The sequence below is a fragment of the Tenrec ecaudatus genome, chromosome 4 (genome assembly GCF_050624435.1).
Source record: "Tenrec ecaudatus isolate mTenEca1 chromosome 4, mTenEca1.hap1, whole genome shotgun sequence".
Taxonomy (NCBI): domain Eukaryota; kingdom Metazoa; phylum Chordata; class Mammalia; order Afrosoricida; family Tenrecidae; genus Tenrec; species Tenrec ecaudatus.
This window is the reverse complement of record NC_134533.1, coordinates 188,586,935-188,605,577: the sequence shown is the minus strand read 5'-3', so window position 1 is coordinate 188,605,577 and position 18,643 is coordinate 188,586,935. Positions and strand designations below refer to the sequence as shown.

The 18,643-nt window shown below is 39.4% G+C and overlaps 1 non-coding gene across 1 annotated transcript; it reads left to right on the top strand.

The window, feature by feature from the left end:
- Positions 1-4,110: 4,110 nt before the first annotated feature.
- Positions 4,111-4,244, top strand: LOC142447647 (small nucleolar RNA SNORA42/SNORA80 family). Its single transcript, XR_012784312.1, has one exon. It is a non-coding gene; the product is annotated as a small nucleolar RNA SNORA42/SNORA80 family (small nucleolar RNA).
- The last annotated feature ends 14,399 nt before the right edge of the window (positions 4,245-18,643 follow it).

Below are 18,643 nucleotides of genomic sequence, written 5' to 3'. Positions count from 1 at the left end.
GCGGTTGCGTCTGACCGAGATTGTTGGATACGAAGTCACCGCCCTTGTGTGGGAGAAACTCTTAAAAATACAGAAAGATCAGGAGTGGAGGACAGGGAGGAAGGGAGGGGGACAAATGTGGAGCTGATGCCAGGGGCTTATGTGGAGAGCAAATGTTTTGAGAATGATGAGGGTAATGAATGTACAAATCTGCTTTACACAATTGATGTATGTATGGATTATGATAAGAGTTGCATGAGCCCCAATAAAATGATTTTTTTAAATGCCCAAAGAATGCCTTTCAATGAATAAAGGTGAAAATGAATGTAGCTGGGGTCTACATAAAAGAGTGAAAGAGTAGTTACCCAGGTCAATATAGAAATTTTTGTATTATCTTTTTTTATATGCATGCATTAAAAATTTTATTGAAAAGGCCATAGTTTAAGCTGATAGAAAAACAATGAAATGTGGGTTTATAGCATAAGCAGAAGTGAAATATATAATAAAAGCAAAGGGAGGAGAAAAGGATAAACTGAACCATATAGTTGTCGAATTCTTACATTTTTTATTATACTGGATTACTAAAAGTTTGACTGTAATACATTAAAAATGAATATTGCAATCTTCAGATTAACCACTAACCACACATACATGAAGTGATAAAATGAAATATTCAAAGTAATAATTGACTTAAAAATAATAAAAGATTAGAAATGTAGACAAGAGGAACAGAAACTGCATATACAGTGATGGGAAACTTAAATTCTGTGTTGTCAATAAATGTATTGAAAATAAATGAACTAATGGGCTCAGCATAACAAGTCAAAGATTCTCAGACTGGAAAACCAACACCACAAGTTCTAACACATTATTTACAGAAAAACACATTAAAAATAACGAGAGACCAGGTGGGAATTTCTAAGCATAAGAAAGTAATTGTGAACATATTAATATTGGCTGAAGCAAACTTCAGGCCCAATAGTACTATCAGATATCAGAAAGGATAATTTGATATAGGTAAAAGACTCAGGTTATCAAGAAGACAGAATAATATATTCATTAAAAAACAGCTTCAAAATAAAGAAAAATCTGACAGATGAAAACGGAGATAATTGCAAAAAAATTAAGAGATTTCAGCACTCATCACTCAGTAACTAATAGTCAAAGTAGACCCAAAAATGTAAGGAAATAAGTATGAGAGTAAAGCTGTCAGGAAGGAGACAGCATTTTAAAGGCAATGTATGCACAGCTGAGGAAGGCTGAACCATGACAAACCAGAAGACACAGGAATCAATTCTCCCCCGGCGCCCTGCAGAGAACATGGTCTTAACAATAACTTGATACAGTAAATTCTCAAAGAAGAAATTCCTGTTATTTGCCTTAGCACATATATACAGATAGCTTACAAGAGTCACCGAAAACTAAATTAGGAAAGTAATCCATACGTTAAGGGAGGGGATAAAATGAAGTTAGAGAAGTGATCAATTAAAATAAGGAATATTTAAAAAAAGGAAAGAAAAAACTATAAAAAGTTAGCACCATGGTAGATAGTCATTCAACTATATCAATAATCACATTATGTTCTGTTTGAATATTCTAAATGTACCAATTAAAACAGGATTGACAGATATAAGAAAATAAAACCAAGACCCAGCCATGTGTCAACTTTTATAGAAGAATACCACTTTTAATAGAAAGACTTACAGAGGTGAAAAGTAAAGGGATGGAAAAAGATATACCATGCAATTCTAATAAAAATATATCCCCTTTTTGTCTGAGGGGCCGGGCCTAATCCCAACTACATGGACAGCACCCCCTCCCCACAGAAGAATTCACTTCAGAGGACAACATTGAAGCTACAGCTCAGGGAGAGGGACGTGTCTGATCAGAGCACACGGGAGCAAATGCAGGGGAGAAAGAGAGAGTGGAGCACATCCTGGCCCACCAAGCTCTGAGGACACTATTCCTGCTCAGAGCAGCCAATGCACAGAAAGGACCATAGGGCTGGCCCCACAAGGAGACATGACATCCCTCACTGACTCGTAGTGCTATGGGGGACTACACTGAAGACACAGTGCGGGAATTGTACCCGATCTGACCCCACCATACTGAGGCGAAATACTAAGGGTGTGCAACAGAACAGCAAGGAGAACTGAGCAAAAAAGTCCCCAGGGAATATCAAAAATAGCCTGTGGGGCCAGGATGTGGTATCCTATCAGACTTGACTGGAAAACAATCTTGAACTATTTACAGATTTTCTATTTTTTTTTGTCATTAGGTTTTGTTGTTGTTTTGTTTTTCTTTTGTTGCTTTGTTTTGCTCTGTCTTGTTTTTTGTGCATATTATTATCTCTGCAGGTCTATCTAGATAAGATAGGTGGGATAAGCAATCTGGAGGGAAAAACAAGGGAACTGATGGTTTCAAAGGAACATGGAAGAGGGGGTGGTGGGAAAGGAAGTGGGTGTTAACAAATCCAGAGACAAAGGAACAACAAGTGATCTAAAATCGATGGCGAAGAGGATTGTAGGAGGCCTGGTAGGACTTGATCAAGGACAATGTAGCCAAGATGAATTACTGAAACCTAAATGAAGACTGAGCATGATAGTGGGACAAGAGGAAAGTAAAAAGAAATAGAGGAAAGAACTAGGAGGTAACAGGCATTTACAGAGGTCTAAATAAAAGCATGTACATATGTAAATATATTTATATATGATGATAGGGAAATAGATCTATGTACATATATGTATAAGTTTAGTATTAAGTTTTAGTATTATGTATTAAGGTTAGGAGATGGACATTGGGCCTCTACTCAGGTACTCCCTCAGTGCAAGAACACTTTATTCTATTAAACTTGTATTCCATGATGCTCATCTTCCCAACACAATCATTGAAGACAAAGCAGGTGTGTAAGTAAATGTGGTAAAGAAATTTGATGGTGACCAGCTATCAAAAGATAGTGTCTGGGGTCTTAAAGGCTTAAAGATAAACAAGCGGCCATCTAGCTTAGAAGCAACAAAGTCTACATGGAAAAGCACACCAGCCTGTGTGATCATGAAGTATAAGGCATCAAAGAACAAAAAAACATATTATGTGATTGTGGCGTGGAGATCCAAAGCCCATCTGTAGGCAACTAAACATCCCTTACAGAAGGATTTTGGGGAAGAGATGAGCCAGTCAGGGTGCAGTATAGCACCGATTAACCATACAACTTTCCTCTAGTTCTTTAATGCTCTCCCCTACCCCACTATCATAATCCAAATTCTACCCTACAAATTGGCTAGACCAGAGGACATACACTGGTACAGATAAGAACTGGAAATACAGGAAATCCAAGACAGATAAACTTCTCAGAACCAATAGTGAAAGTAGTGGTACCAGTAGGGTAAGGGGAAGGTAGGGGAGGAATAGAGAATCTATCACAATGATCCACATTTAATCTCCTCCCTGAGAGATAGACAACAAAAAAGTGGGTAAAGGGAGACAGACATTGGACAGTGTAAGACATGAAAAATTAATAATAATTTATAAATTATCAAGGGCTCATGAGTGAGGATGGGGAAGGGAGGGGGAAAAATGAGGAGCTGATACCAAGAGCTCAAGTAGAAAGAAATTTTTGAGACTGGTGATTGCAACAAATGTACAAATGTGCTTGACACGATGGATGTATGAAATTTGATGAGTTGTGATTCCCCAATAAAATGATTTAATATATATATATTGCTTTTTTAAAGTCCATTGAATATTAACTTCTAAGGAAGTAAATTTCAGAACAAGGAAACTATCAGAGATAGCAAAAATAGGATCAATTCTCTTAAACAATGTAGCAATCCAAGTCTGTATGCATCTAACCAAATAAATACATTTTTAAACTTCAAAAAAGCAACACTGATATTTAAAAAAAAAACAGATTTCCAGAACTCTCTTTCAGTAATTGATAGATCAATCAGACAGAATTACTAAAGATGTGATTAAAACATAAAGCACCATCAACCAACTAGATTTAACTGATCCTTATAAAACATCCAATCCAACTAAAATATAATACTTGTCATGAGTCTTCTCAAGCTCACATGAATCATTCATTAGAATAAACTACATTCTGGGCTATGGTAAATAAACATTTAAAAAGGTGCATGGGTTTGGATTTATGGCAGGTTCACTCCTATGGGCCTCTCATAGTGTCCCATGCCAAAGCAAATTTTAACCCTGAACCATTGCCTAGCTTTACCCTGTGGGCTTCAGGCACTGAAGCGCGTTGCACAGTGAAAAAAAAAACAACTTAGTAAATGACAAAAAACATGCTCTCAGACCATATAGAAATTATGCTAGAAGTCCAAAATGATAGCTATAAAATGCCCCAATACTTGGAAATTAAATAGCACACACCTAAATAGCTTATGGTCGAAAAGAATTCTCAAGAGAAATAAAAAACATTTTGAAATTAATAAAAGTAAAATTATCAAAATATGAGGCATTATCAAAACCTATGCTTAAAATATTATAGTATTAAGTGCATGTGTTACAAAAGGAAAAAATAATGCAAATTCTCCATAATCTTCCAGAAAATAGAAGCAAAGTAAATTCCTACCCATGATATGAGGTCAGCATTATCCAAATGTCAAAATTCAACACTCATTCATGAAAAATTTTCTCAACTAGTAGGAGTAGTAGAAGGACCCTTCAACTAATTTCATAAAGAACATCTCTAAAAATCATACAGTTAGCATTATTCAATGACAGGTTGGACATGTCTCTACTATAACAGGCCAAATAACAGAGCCTAGAGATAGCAGGTCATGATCCCTAGAACTTATAAATGTTCATCTCTATGAGGGAAAGTATGATTAAATTTTGACTCTGAGATGAAGAGGTTATCCTGTTGTTGGGATGTCCCTAACTAAAACAGGATAGTAGAGGGAGATTTACACAAAGTCACACACCTAAATAAAAAGTGATAGCAAGATTGTGGTGGATGGATCTTATGTCAATTTGGACCTGGATCAAAGTGTAGGAGTAGAGTCTAAGCTATCAATCAAGTCACAGCTTGATGATGTTTCCTTGAGAGTGTGGCTTTTTAATAAAATAGACACTGAGAACTTCTCTCTCTTGCCCTTCACCTTCTTACTTGCTTAGATTCTGCATCTGACTCAATCCAGGGTGTTCCTATAACCCGCTGTCCCTCTGAGATTTTGGCAACTTTCCATGTTACTGTTGACCTTGGATCCACAAGATCCTGCACCCATAGGCCTGTAATCACCCAGTCTCATGCTTTGCATTCCTGTTTCATCCACCAGCATCTTTTTTTTTGTCTGAGTAGTTGCACAGCAGTAAAAGAGGTGAGACATGGAGCTCACAGATACATTGAGGGAAGATAGGGGTCCTAAGAATGAAGAAATATATGAAGGTCTGAGCGAAACAAATAAGAAGAAAAAGGGGGAAAAAATTATAATAGTGAGAACCACCATAGGGCTAAGAATGGTCATTTGTGTTTGTCAAAGTCTAGAGATGGGCCACTTCCTTCAGAATTATACAGGGTATTTATTAAGATCACAGAGTTCTATGAGCCAGTCCTATTCGTTATGTCATAGTGAATGAAGTGCCATGTGGGGCTAATGGGAAAGCCCCTTGATAACAATCACCTGATAATACTTTGCTATGAAGGAGCAAGATGGACAGCATCTGGGATTAAAAGATTCTGAGCATAAATTTTGGAATCTGAACATTCTTGAAATTCTAAATGTCTTGGAGTATTAATTGGTTGTGCAATAAAAACTAATTTTACATTTCTTATACACAGCACCGCATACTCTCAATTCTGGCTATTGCTAGGGGAAACTAGATTAGATATGCACACACATGTGTGTCTTGTTTTTCTTCACACTAAATATGCTTTTTATAATGACTTTTTATCTTTGTTATCTTTAGCCAGGCCCTTTAATAGAAGCAATCACTGCTGTTGAATAAATTCTGATTCATAGTAACCCTATAGGTCAGAAGAGAACTTCTCAATAGGGTTTACCAGGGTGCACATCTTTATTGAAACAGACAGCCTCATCTTTTTTTAAGAAGCAGCTAGCTGGTGAGTTTGAAATGCCAACCTTGTCAATTAGCAGTTCAATGCCTAAAACTCACACCACCACAAATCGCAACCTTGTAAACAATGCAGTTGATAACAGGAACCAGGAAAACTAACAATGAAAGATTGAGGGAAATCATTGAAATTTAGCTTGTTCCTATAAGTTGCATTTGAGCCCATTCTGCATGTCTGACTCATAGATCCTCTATGTATAGCAGAAGGAAACAGTGCTTTGTTCTGTGACATTCTTACAATCATTTTTATCTTTGGAGCCATTGCTGCAGCCCCTGTGTCAATTAATATCTTTGTGGGCCTCCTCTTTTTCCACAATTTTCTATTTTATTAAACATGATGCCTTTTTCCAAGGACTGTTTCCTTTTAATAATATGTCTAAAGTATATGAGAAGTCTTACCATCTTCACTCCTAAAGAACCTTCTGACTGTATTTCTTCCAAAAGAGTTTATAGGATATTCCATGTTCTTCACCAACACCACAATTCAAATGCTTCAATTACTCTCTGGCCTTCCTTAGTCAGTCCCTAGTGTTTGCATATGCAGATGAGGTAATTAAAATACCAGGTTTAGTCAGGTACACAGCATTCCTCAAAGTGATGTTTTGTTTCAAAGGCTTTAATGAGATGTTTGCTTATTTGTTTTTAATGAACTTGTATTTCACTGAGACTCCAAGTCCATTTCCGTTTTCCTTTGCCTCCTTTTTAAGCTACTTAAACCAAGACGTCGATCTGACAGGTTTTTGTGGTTGGTGGTGGTGTTTTGTTTTTCATGGAGTACTTTTTATTTTATGTATGTATGTATTTGTTTATATCCTGCTAAATCCTCCTTTTATTTCGCCTGCCCCCCTTCCTCTTCCCACCCCAGTGGCTGGTCTGTTTTTAGCCATCACAGTTTAGTCTTTTGGTGTCTAAACCACATTTCTTCTTCTTTATTTTTGCTTATAAGAATGGCCATATTAATTCTATGATGCTCACCCTCCCAACACAACCGCTGAAGAAAAAGCAGGTGAATAAGCAAATGTGGTGAAGAAAGCTGATGGTGCCCTGCTATCAAAAGATATAGCATCAGAGGTCTTAAAGGCTTGAAGATAAACAAGCGGCCATCTAGCTCAGAAGCAACAAAGCCCACATGGAAGAACACACCAGTCTGTGTGATCACGAGGAGCTGAAGGTATCAGTTACCAGGCATCACAGAACAAAATATCATATCATTGGGTGCACACCTCCATGATACCATCACTGAGGACAAATGGGTGCATAAGCAAATGTGGTGAAGGAAGCTGATGGTCCCCGGTTAGCAAAAGGTATAGCGTCTGAGGTATTAAAGGCTTGAAGGTAAACAAGCAGCCATCTAGCTCAGAAGCAACAAAGCCCACATGAAAGAAACACACCAGCCTGTGTGATCATGAGGTGTTGAAGGGATCAGGTGTAAGGCAACATCAGAACAAAAAAATCTTACCACAGTGAATGAACGGGTAAGTGCAGAGTGGAGACCCAAAGCCCATTTGTTGGCCACTGGCGATCCCCTTGCAGAGGGGTCTAGGGGAGGAGATGAGTCAGTCATGGTGTGATGTAGCAACGATGAAGAATACAACTTTCCTCTAGTTCCTAAATGCTTCCTCCCCCTCCCCCACTATCATAATCCAAATTCTACCTTGCAAGTCTGGCTAGACCAGAAGATGTACACTGGTGCAGATAGGAGCTGGAGGTACAGGGAATCCAGGGTAGATGATACCTTCAGGACCAGGGGTGTGAGTGGCGATACTGGGAGGGTAGAGGGTGAGTGGTTTGGAAAGAGGGAACCAATTTCAAGGATCTACATGAGACCTCCTCCCTGGGGTACAGATAACAGAAAAGGGGGTGAAGGGAGATATCAGATAGGGCAAGATATGACAAAATAATAATTTATAAATTATCAAGGGCTCATGAGGGAGGGGGAACGGGGGAGGGAGGGGAAAAAAAAGAGGACCCGATGCCAAGGGTTTAAGTGGAGAGCAAATGCTTTGAAAATGATGAGGACAATGAATGCACAGATGTGCTTTACAGTTGATGTATATATGGAATATGATAAGAGTTGTATGAGCCCCTAATAAAATGTTTTAAAAAAAGAATGGCCATATTAAATATGTATCTTTGTAAGATTGACTGAGTTTGCTTAGCACAATGTTCTCTAGTTTTGTCCAGGTCTTGCAGTGTTTAACAGAGTTATCACTGATTTTTATTGATGTATAAAAGTCCAGTTATGAATATACCAGAACTTGGTTATCCAATCTTGTATAGTTGGAATTTTTGGCGATTTCTGTGGTTTTGCTATGTGGAAACTGATAAAATAAACATAGGTGTACATATGTCTGTTCATGTTATTTGATAAGGTCTTTTAAATCATATTTGTTCACTGTAATATGATGCTTCCATGAAGATTGACTGTGGATCCAAGGAAAATGAAATCCTTGATAATTTTAACCTTTTCTCCTCTTATCAATAGTTTGCTTTTTGGTCCAGTGTGAGGATTTTTGTTTTCTTAATGTCAAGATGCAATCCCTACTTGTGGGGATCAGCCTCCACAATCAAATGGTTCCAAGGGTGTGTTGTGTGATAGAGAGGTACATTAAAGAGATATGATACAAGGCATGCAAGGGCTCACCTCTTCCAACAGAGACCAGAACCAGAATGAGGCAGCAATATGTTTTCTCCAGTCTTCTATAACTAATCTAGGGCATGCAAGCCCCAGTAAGCACATACGTAACAGGAAGGGGTTGTATTAGAGAGATACACTGAACGTAAAGGGGATGAGCTAGGGATGCACATGCAATAGGAAGGGGAGGCGCTAGAGACATACATGTGACAGGAAGGTACCGTACACAACCGAGTATAAGCTGTGTTTTTTCATCACATTTTTAATGCTGACAAAGCGCCCCATTTTTGTGTGGTAAAATTAGGTGCCTCGGCTTATACTTGAGTATATACAATACATACGCAACAAGATGGGCAGGTTCTAGACTCAAGATGGCAGCCTAACGTTGGTCCTCTCTGAGCTGGCTGAACCTAGTTGTCTTTGGACTCTTTGGCAGGGGAATAAACTATGATCCTTATCAGAAGGGAGTGAACCCTACTTAGGGTGGGACAGACAATACCGTTGATTGCTTTTCATCCCAGACAACCTTCTGGCAAGTAGCCTTCAAGCAGTTAAACTTCTAAACCTCCACTTCCTAATGCGGAGATCCTTTGATACAGTTCCTCAGGTTGTGGAACCTCCAACCATAAACTGATTTTCGTTGCTACTTCAGAACCGTAATTTTGCTACTGTTATGAATCATCACATAAATATCTGAAATGCAGGATGTTCTTTCATGGTTACAAACTGAATATAGTTAAAGTATACTGATGAATCACAAAACAATATGTAATTATATATTGTGAAATATTTATTTCTAATTCAAACTAAATTAACTTTTCCTTCAAGCATGGCGTAGCTTGGGTAGCTCTTCATGCTGGGTATTCTTAGCTGGTGTATCGGCATGTGTGTGGACCACCTGGAGACGGTAGAGGAGAAGTGTCTCAGTTCTAAAAACCATCGGAAATATGTGTTTTCTGATGGTCTTAGATGACCCCCCCAAAGGGGTCGCGACCCACAGGTTGAGAAACCACTGTTCTAGAGGCTAGTAAGCAACATGGGCTTGCAAACAGCCCTAGAAAAAGTGCCATGCCTGTGGTGGGCACTGAATGTAATAACTTTCACTTAGGAGAATGTGACTGGAAAGCATCTTCAGCCAACAAACATGAAGGTCTCCCTACATGGGAGCACCAGTCTCTCAGAACCCTTAACATATGAGAGCCATCCATATACACTCTTCCCAGTTGAGTCTTTGATCTTCATTAGTCAGTGCTGCAAGTCCTCCTGGCTTTCAGCAAGAAAGGCTGTGTTATCTGTATTCACCGGTTCTTGATGGGTCTTCCTCCTATTTTGATGACTCCTCCTTCATACAGTCCAGCTTCTAGAATAATTGGCTCAGCCTACAGATTGAATGAGGATGGTACAAGGATATAACTCTACTGCACTGCTTTCCTGATTTTAAACTGTTCAGCATCACCTATTCTATTTGAATGGCTACCTCTTCTGTGTCCAAGTTATGCATAATCACAATGAAAGATTCTAGAACCCCTATATTCTTTATGTTATCCATAAATTGTTGTCATGCACAAGTGAATTTGTACTAACGATAATTCAATAATGATTGCAAGAGTACACCATCAAGAAACTGCCAGGATTTCAATCCAACTTCAGAAAAAGAACTTGGAAAAGGGATATCACAACTGATTTGGATGGAGGTTAGCTGATGGCAGAGAATTCTAAAAAGGTATCTGCCTTTGTTTTATTGACCATGCAAATGAATTAAACTGTGGATCATAACAAATTATAAATAAGATTATGAAGAAGTTAAGGTCAATTCTCACACACACACAAATTTAAAGTGCCCATTCATTCATTCTACAAATCACAAATATGGATTGAGCACTTGCTATAACTGAAGCATGACACTAGGCACAAAGATAAAACAATGAATAAAGAGAAAAGTGTTTGTTTGTTTGTTTTTAGTTTAAGTTAATTCACATTCTAATAATGGAGGCAGAAAATAAACTACTAAATGAGTAGAGTTTTAATATAATAGATGCTTCTCTAAAGGGAAAGGGTACAAAGAGTAGTGAGAGGAGAGGGATCTATTTCATACAGCATGGTCCGAGGGACTCACGGGTAACGTAAGCTAAGAAAAGGCATGAAGGGAGGGAAAGGACATTCTTTGACAGATATTAGAGAAAAGAATTTCTGAGGGAGAGGAAAGAGTCAGTGCAAAGATTCTTTTAAAAAGTTATTTTTGTGGCTGTTTAAGAAATAACAAGGCCAATGGAAGACATCATTCCATAATTTGGAAGTGTGATGTTAGCAAAGAATATTGAATATTTGATGGACAGACAGAACAAAGGTATTTGTCTTAGGAAAGTCTAGCCACAATAATCATTAGAAACAAGGATAGCAACTTTTATTTCTTGTACTTTGAACATGTTTATCAGAAAAGACCAGTCCCTAGAAAAAAACACAGCATGCGTGTTACAGTAGAGGGCCCTTGAACGGGAAGAAGACCCTGAGGGAGATGGACGGGCTCAGTGGCTGCAACAATGGGCTCCCACAGAACAACAACCGTGAGGATGGGGCCAGAGCAGGCTCTTTTCTATTCTGTCTTCTATCAGGTCTCTGTGATTTTGGAGCTGAGTCAACAGCACCTAACAACAACAATAACCACAAGGAGGAGAAAGGATCAGAGAGGTAGCAGTAGGTCAGATCTTACAGAACTCAATTAGCACTTCAGTTTTTATTATATGTGTGACAGGAAGTCATGGGAACATTTTTGAGCTAGTGATGAACATGATGTGGCATAGTCAGTCAGAAGTACTCTCGTAGAAATATTACATCTCAACAAAAGAGAAGCAAAGATGAAAGTAGGAAGAAATTGTTCATAGATAAAAATCAGGAAAGAGGTATTAATGTTTTGAAACAGATTTGGTTGCTGTTTCAGACTACGATCTCTAAAACAGACTAAAGAATCTTCTATAAACAGAGAGGTTTGTATCAAGGAAATGGTTCACACAGTTGTAGAGGAGAGCAAGTTTCCAACTCTCCTGACATGCACAGCTCCGGGGATGATGAATCCAAGATGGGCAGGTTAGTTGGCAGGCTCTGGATGCAGACAAAATTCATCCAAGGTTAGCAGGTAAGATGGAAGGCTGCCAACAACTCCCAGGGTTAGCAGGCACTTGAGCAGGTCCAAAGAGCCAGCGGTTAGATGATGAAGCAACTGTGGGATCCAGACCAGCAAAAAGCAAGTACGCTCTTCGACCATGTCCTCTTATATAAGACACAGGCCATAACCCTGGGAGAGATTTCATCACAGGACATGACTATGTTTTAACTTCCAAACCACTGAGACTCCTGACTGAGTGAAGTTGACACAAACCCTTAACTATCACAGTAGCAGTGGTGATAGTGAAATAAAAAAATTCTGAATCTACTTGTAAGATACAGTTGGCTATATTTACCAATGGGTTAAATTTGGGTTCTCAGAAAGAGATACTGATTCCAAATATTTTGACTTACACAATTGTCTCAAATGAGAAGTATGAGGGAAAAGTATTCAATGTGGGATACATTAAATTTTATAAACTTACTTATTTAGAGATGGAGATGTTCTTACAAAATTGGGTTTAGAACCTGCCTTTCGGAGAAGGGATTCATGTTTAAGATATAAATTGGGTGTTATCATTACATAAGGTGTTCTTAGACCATATACCAGTTAAACCCTCAGCTACTAACCTGGCAGTCTGCTTTTATAAACTATATGAAGCACAGCTCTCTACACATCTATAATCAGAACTGAGAGCAACTAGCAGCATTATCACAAGAACTATATTTAAAACCAAGGGATTAGATGAGATTACCTGGTGCTGACAGGAAAAAGAGAGAGAGAAACCCAAAGAATAAGCCCTTAGTGATTTAACAGTAGAAAGTTAACAATAAGGAAAATTTAACATTAGCAAGAGATTAAAAATTAACAACCAGTAAGGTGACCAACAAATCAAATCAAGAAGATGTTTCAAGGAAGAGAATGAGTCAATTAGAAAAAATGATGCTAGGGGATCAAGCAAGGTGACAACCAATAATTGTCATTTAGACAATTCGGCGGTAAGGAGGGTATAGGAGGCCTGGTAGAGTGTGATCAAGGGTAATGTAACCAAGAGGAATTACTGAAACCCAAATGAAGACTGAGCATGATAGTGGGACAGGAGGAAAGTCAAAGGAAATAGAGGAAAGAGCTAGGAGGCACAGGGCATTTATAGTCTAAATAAAGGCATTTACATATTTAAATATATTTATATATGAGGGTGGGTAAATACATCTCTGTGCAAATATTTATAAGTTTAGTATTACTTAAGGTAGCAGAAGGACATTGGGCCTCTGCTCAAGTACCCCCTCAATGCAAGAATACTTTCTTCTATTAAATTGGAATTCTATCATGCTCACATTCCTGACACAATTTCTGAATACAAAGCAGGTGAATAAGCAAATGTAGTGAAGAAAGCTGATGGTGCCCAGCTATCAAAAGATATAGCATCTGGGGTCTTAAGGGCTTGAAGATAAACAAGCAGCCATCTAGCTTAGAAGCAACAAAGCCCACATGGAAGAAGCACACCAGCCTATGCGATCATGAGGTGTAGAAGGGATCATGTATCAGGCATCATCAGAACAAAAAATCGTATCATTGTGAATGGGGGGGGGGGAGTACGGAGTGGAGACCCAAAGCCCATTTGTAGGCCACTGGACATCCCTTACAGACAGGTTACGGGGAGGAGAGGAGCTAGTCAGGGTGCGATGTAGCAATAATGAAAAATACAAAAAAAATAAAGAAAAATACAACTTTCCTCCAGTCACTAAATTCTTTCTCCCCACCACTATCATGATCCCAATTCTACCTTACTTTCTAGCTAGACCAGAGGATGTACACTGGTACAGATAAGAACTGGAAACACAGGGAATCCAGGGCAGATGCCTCCTTCAGGACCAGCGGTGTGAATGGCCATACTAGAAGTGTGGAGGAAGGGGGGGAGGCTGGAAAGGGGGCACCGAGTACAAGGATCTACATGTGATCTCCTCCCTGGGGGACAGAAAACAGAAAAGTGGGTGAAAGGAGATGTCGGATAGGGCAAGATATGGCAAAATAATAATTTATAAATTATCAAGGGTTCATGAGGGAGAAGAAAATGAGGAGCTGATACCAGGGGCTTGGGTGGAGAGCAACTGTTTTGAGAATGATGAGGGCAATGAATGTATAAATGTGCTTTACACAATTGATATATGTATGGATTGTGATAAGAGTTGTATGAGCTCCTAATAAAATGATATCAAATTGTCATTTAGACATATTGATATTATGGTCATTAGGGATCTCAATGAGACTAAAACCTGCATAACATTGTTTCAAAGGATAATAGAGGTGAATTAGAATCTGAAATATTTAGGGAACAATTTGAGAGTTGGGTATAACTTTGTAATAATTACAGCTTTGTCACTTCCCCCAAATTGCATGCACATACACCCACAGAAACACACACACATTCTCTGAATTTCTAAGCATTCCAAAGCCCTATCTGCCTATCTTAGAAAGAGTAGTCTAAAGATCCTGCCAGGATGTGAATTTGCTTTTATGGAACTTTAACACTGAGTGAAACACAAGAAGTAGAATTCCTAAGGCCATTAGGGGCCTGACTACTTTGTATCCCTTAAATTAAATTTAGTATTTCCTGTGACTGCATGAGCTGCAAGGAGAGCAGGCAGTCCATAACTACCACTTATTTTAATGAAATTAACTATAACCTGATTTTTTTTGCTAAAAGTAGCAGGCAATTACTCTATAATCCAAATGAATCTAAGGTAACAGTAGGAGAAAATTACTACATGATGTTCTCTTTGGTAACCTGAAGCGAATGAAAGCTTATTATCCTCATAAAGCGGGCAGACCCACTACAGTATGTGAATCAAGGAGTCATTGACATGCAGCTACTTTTCCCTTTAAAAGTCTCCAAATGTCAAAGCTTACTTATCAACTCTGAAAGTGCCATGGGGAGTAAAATAAAGATACGCACAGATATAAAATATGTTCTTCCATTAAGAATATGAAAGAACTCATTAGTGCTTCCTATTAAATGCCCATATTCTCTGTAACTCAGAGAAACGAACAGTGGGTTTCCCGTGCTCTCACGGTGAGCATCAGTTCCTCTGAAGGGTCATTAGCCTGGTGGAGAAAGACAGCCATTAAACTCCTAGAAGGGAGACCATTGTTCAAATTGATCATGTTTATCAGGAGAGTCTTTCATTCCTCTGATTGTCCCATAAAACTGACTTGGAGATAAAACTCCTTTAGCGTGAGAAAAGTTAAGCCCATCCTTGATATTATCCCCCCAACAATGCTACACGTAGAAGGCAACAGACAGCCCCAGATCTAGCTTCTCAATGTCAACCCTGTCTACAGGGAGAGGGTGAAAGCACTAATGGTATGCCAACTACTGCTCTCCTTACTTTGTGTCAGCCTTTTCAGATGTCCCTTCAAACACGCTTCAGTTTAAGTGCTATTAGCCCTATTCTAAAACTCAGTCCTGGAAGCAAAGACACCGGAGTTCAGAAAGGTTAAATGGTTGCCTGGGCTTCTACAGCTACTATGGAAAAAGAGTAATGTAGTATATAAATAAGATACCACCGGTAGCTTTGTCTATGGGCATGGGAAATGCTATATTTTAAAATTAAGCTAAGTATAGCACTATGAGGATTCATATCTTCATAATATCAGAGAAAATATATGAGTTCTCATTTAAGAGCCATAATTTGCTTTAATTAAAAAGGCACTATCAAAATACAAAATCATCCAACTTTACGTAGCCGTGACCATGCTTTCTTTCTCTTGATTTAGGTCAATAAACACTTCAATTAAGGACTGAAGGAGAGCTAGCATAACTGCTCTATGAAATGAGATTAAATTAATCAGTGCAATCAATACTATTTTCAAGTGTAAAACTCCAAAAGTAAAAGTCCCCAGCCCTCCCTTTCTCCACAAAATCATTTCTCGAACCCAACATTATGTGCTGCAAATTCTTGCATCAAACTCAGGCCCTGAAACCCTGGGTGACCCCCACATGCTCAACCTCCTGAACAACTTCTCCTTCTTCTCCCTTCATGGAAACTTGGCTCTCTCCTAATGATGGGCTCTTTTAGCACCTCTTAAACGTGGTGTTTCTTTATTCTATTCCCTTCAAGGATCACAGGGTCCAGAAGAGAGGGTATCCTCCTTTCTTCCGATTTCTTTTCCAGACCACTATTCACATTCTTGTTGAAATTTTCCTCTCAGGTTCATTCATTCATTCGTTCATACTTAACTCCTTTGACACATCATAATGAAGTCCTTGTTATGTGCCAACACATTTTGAGCTTAGGAAACAAAGGCCATCATGTGTCTTAATCTCCCACATTCCCTGTTAGCTGGAGTCATCTACATCCTTCCAGTTCCCTGTGTATCATTCAGAGATTTTCATGACCAGCTTGCAGCCTGACTCTCTACTCAATTTTACTTTCACCCAGAGGAAAGAAAGGAAGACAGAAGACCTGGACTAATCTCCTTTCCACTGTCATCTGAGTAAATAAACTGCTAATATCTGCTCGTAGAATGTCTTTATATGTACAATGTCCTCAGGATTTCTTTGGTTAAGAATTACTTAAAGTAAATAAACATAAAATTAATGGACCCGTGAAACATGATTCCCTGGAGAATGCAATGCAACTGTGAGCACTAGAAAATATCAAACACCCCAAACCCCAGGGAGAGGGCTCATCTGCTATGCTGCACCAGAGAGCACGTATAAAGGAAGAGAGGACAAGCCTGATGTCTCTCGTCCTCTTTGCCTCTTGGTTGTGTCTCTACTTGAGGTTATTTGTTAAACTAGACATTGTGTGTGGTATCCAGTATGACTCCGATGTGATGAGTCAATCCTAGGGTTAGCTCAGCCTTCCAGCTCCAGCATGCCATCAAATCCCAAAAAGAGCTCTCACAAAAATGATGTTACCCTAGCGGTGAAGCCTCTGTCATTTTGACTGGACTCTATCTTATTCAACATTGATGACCAAGCCCTTCTCCCTCAAACAGTGTTCTTGTTGTTAGGTGTCATTGAGTCATGTTCTGACCCATAGGGACTCACTCTTATCCTCACATTGGTTCCTGTGCTGGAGCCACTCTAGCTCCTTGAGGCCCTCCTGCTTTTTCCTTGCCCCTCTACTTACCAAATACGATGTCCTTTCCCAGGGACTGGTCTCTCCTGACAACATGTCCGAAGTACATGACATGAAGTCTCTCCATCCTTTCCTCTAAGGAGCACTCTGGCCATACTTCTTTCAAGACAGATTTGTGTGTCCTTTCAGCCATCCATGGTGTTTTCAATATCCCTACCAGCAGCACAGTTCAAATGTATCAATTCTTCTTCGGTCTTCCTTATTCAAGGTCCAACTTCGCATAGGCATATGCTATGCAGATATCCCTTAGCTTTCTGACATCCAATATAAACTTGGATTATCTTTGTCAATATTCCACCCAGCTTGTATCTACACCTTTGCCGTATTCTTGGCATGTACTCTGAGAGCTCTTAACATGGGCTTTGTCTTAGTTCCTTGACTCCTAGAATGAAATGGAAACAGAAACAACAATGTATCCATCAAATTTGTAGTCAGCATTTTTGTTTGTTGTTTGTTGTGAATCTTCTGATGCCCATTGCCTGGTCTCAATGACACCTTACCATCGCACCAGCTGGTGTGCTTCTTCCAGGTGGGCTTGTTGCTTCACTTGAAGCCACTTGTTTGTCTTTAAGACACCAGACACTGTATCTTTTAATAGCTGGGTACCATCCTTTGTCACCACATCTGCTTATGCACCCATTTTGGCTTCAGTGATCATTGAAGAGGGGCAGGAGGAGGAGCGGGGTGAGCATCACAGAATGCCAATTTGTTAGAACAAAGTGTTCTTGTATTGAGGGAAGATATGAAGCAAGGCCCAAGGCCCATCTGCAGCCTCAGTGTATTGCCTAATAAATATATGTGCATAAACCAATACCTCTATTTTTATGGGCTAATGTATTTACCTAAGTACACACCTCTGTCAATATTCCTCTCTGTACTTTTGCTTCCTAGAGCTTACCTCTGCTTCCTTTTGTTTTATCCTGCCCTACCATTACTTTCCCCTTCTTTCATCTCTTAGTACTTCATCTCAGCTAGGTTAGCGTTGCTGTAATACTCACAGGATCTCTAACCTCTCCTCGGTGTTGATTTCAATTCCCTATTTGTTCCCCTGTCCAAAACGCCAACTGCTCACCATACCCTTCTCCCAGCCTCCTGCTTCCCCCTAGACCTTCTGCCCCATTACTTTCTCCCCAAGCTTCCCTCTCATTTGCATCCCATATAAGTAGGTAGACCAGCAATGTCCTAATCCGAACAATAAAAAAACATATGGTTGAAAAATTAGAGAGAAACCCCCCCTCCCCCCCAAAAAACCTACATAGATCCAGGTCTGTTTGCTGGCCCCCATGATTCCGTCACCCTGGTCCTGGGGAAGATCCAGGGACTGCCCCTCCTAGCCTGAAATCCAATTGTGGGGCTCCTCAGGGGCTCTGGGGATTGGCTTTACTCAAATTGCTGATCTGTTATGCTCCATTCCTGGCTTGTCGTGCTGCAGGGATTCAGTCCACACCGTCTCCCCACCATGTGTCCCCATTATTGTCCTCTGTCACTGTGCGCTCCAGTTAGGGGACAACGTGTCTTGAGTTGTTGGCAGTCCCACAGTCCTCTCTGCGCAATTCTTCTTTTATACAGAAGCAAACAAACATAAAGAGAACACTATATCCATTTTTCTTAAGGATTAATATTTTTGTTAAGGTGTTTGCTGCTGTCAAGTCAGTTCCAACTCACAGTGACCTTGTGCACAATAGAACG